This window comes from Cyprinus carpio, unplaced genomic scaffold (genome assembly GCF_018340385.1).
Source record: "Cyprinus carpio isolate SPL01 unplaced genomic scaffold, ASM1834038v1 S000006513, whole genome shotgun sequence".
Taxonomy (NCBI): Eukaryota; Metazoa; Chordata; class Actinopteri; order Cypriniformes; family Cyprinidae; genus Cyprinus; species Cyprinus carpio.
In genome coordinates, this window is record NW_024879181.1 from 238,088 (window position 1) to 238,570 (window position 483).

Consider the following 483-nt stretch of genomic DNA (forward strand, 5'->3'; position numbering starts at 1 on the left):
AAAGACTTGATTTGAATAAATGAGGTAAATGATGGAAAGGGCAAAATAATAATTTGACTTACTGTGGAAAACCTGATAGCACAGCTTTGGAAACTAACAAACAAACATATAAATAAATACTTTAGAACACTTAATGTGTTTAGAAAACGTAACCAATTTTATTTCATGCTATAGCAATACATTTTGTTTAACAGCTAAATGGGGATAACAACAGACTTACAAGTGGAATATGTTTTGTGTTACATATAACTATTTTGTGGTATTTTACAATATTCCAACTAGGGCAGAAATTATTATTAATAATTATCACTACTGCATTAAATGCATAAAATAAGTGATGTGACATACAGCCAAGTATGGTGGCCCATACTCAGAATTCGTGCTCTGCATTTAATCCATCCAAAGTGCACACACACAGCATGAACACACACACACCGTGAACACACACCCGGAGCAGTGGGCAGCCATTTATGCTGCGGCGCC